The sequence below is a fragment of the Sphaeroforma arctica genome (assembly GCF_001186125.1).
Source record: "Sphaeroforma arctica JP610 unplaced genomic scaffold supercont1.104, whole genome shotgun sequence".
In the NCBI taxonomy this organism is placed as follows: domain Eukaryota; class Ichthyosporea; order Ichthyophonida; genus Sphaeroforma; species Sphaeroforma arctica.
In genome coordinates this window covers 9,550-10,799 of record NW_014040454.1, presented here as the reverse complement: position 1 = coordinate 10,799, position 1,250 = coordinate 9,550, and positions in this window count along the sequence as shown.

Below are 1,250 nucleotides of genomic sequence, written 5' to 3'. Positions count from 1 at the left end.
TGGTGTCTTTATTACAGAGTGAATATGTTTCCCATCAATCGCAGTAAGCTAATTTGTTGAAAAAAGGAAAGGAAATAAAAAGTTCGTAGGCGTTTCCTTGGTAACAGTAACAATTCTCACTTAATTTTTTTTGCCTTTTGGAGTAATCGGGGACTCGGGGTATCCACTCTCCAGACCTCAGAGTGCCAGTGAATGATAACCTCAAACTGTTTCCCATTAGAACATTTATAAATCGAGTAAATATACGTTTACGTTCAACTTTTATTCAATGTACGGTCCTATGTATACTCTTAGGTGCACTTTTACGGTCTAAAAATTCAAGTATATACCCTTTTCAATATACAAACCAGTCCTAAAAAGAACATAGGTAGGCCCTTCTGATCACATCATAATAACCGTTATAACGTTTAAAAGTTGAATAAATATGCGTTGACGTTCTGCTCCTATTCCGTATGTACCCCATAACATTGTGAGTTTTACTCCCCACCCCCCCAGTGGCAGTGCCAGTGACACTGACTCGGTAGTCGATGGCTCGGTGCTCCCCAAACAGGTAGTGGGCTGTTTTACTGTAAAAAAACCCCCTAAGTTTAAACAGGCAAGCAAGGGTCACGGCCTGCCCACAATCTCAATATAAATATTTTTTTAATACGTTAAAAAAATGTATTTAAATATCAACATTAAACATAATTGTTTTTTAAAAACACATATATAAATATTACATAAACATGAATAAAATGAAGTCCTTCCGAACTCGGAAGTCCGCCGTCCGCGGTCCGGGTTTCATTTTTCTTCTTCTTCAAAAATTATCTCTAAATACATTTGTACGAGGCGTGGAGGCCGGGGCAAAAACATGTTTTCGACATGGGCAGTTGAAACACTCTTGAAAGTTGAAACATTGTATTGATTTCAAGCCCTCTATTAAGTTGTTCGCCCACGAAGTACAGATAGGTAATACCTTGCAGCCACAAATGCTGTAATGTTTGTTCAGTGTATTTCCATTAGACCTACGTAACAACCAAACCCTCGAACAACGTAGAACAAGTGCGTAGACATATACATATACATATACACTTCACCACCACCATCACTATGGCTTGGAGCGTGGAGCACCTCACTAATTTAGAGGTCTTGTATTTCTTGGTGGTTTATTTTCTGATATTTCTCTCAGTTGCACTGGCGGTAGTGGGAGTACTCGCTTTGGTGCTGTATCCCTTTGTCAAAGTGTTTCTCCGATGGTATGTGTGTCCTCT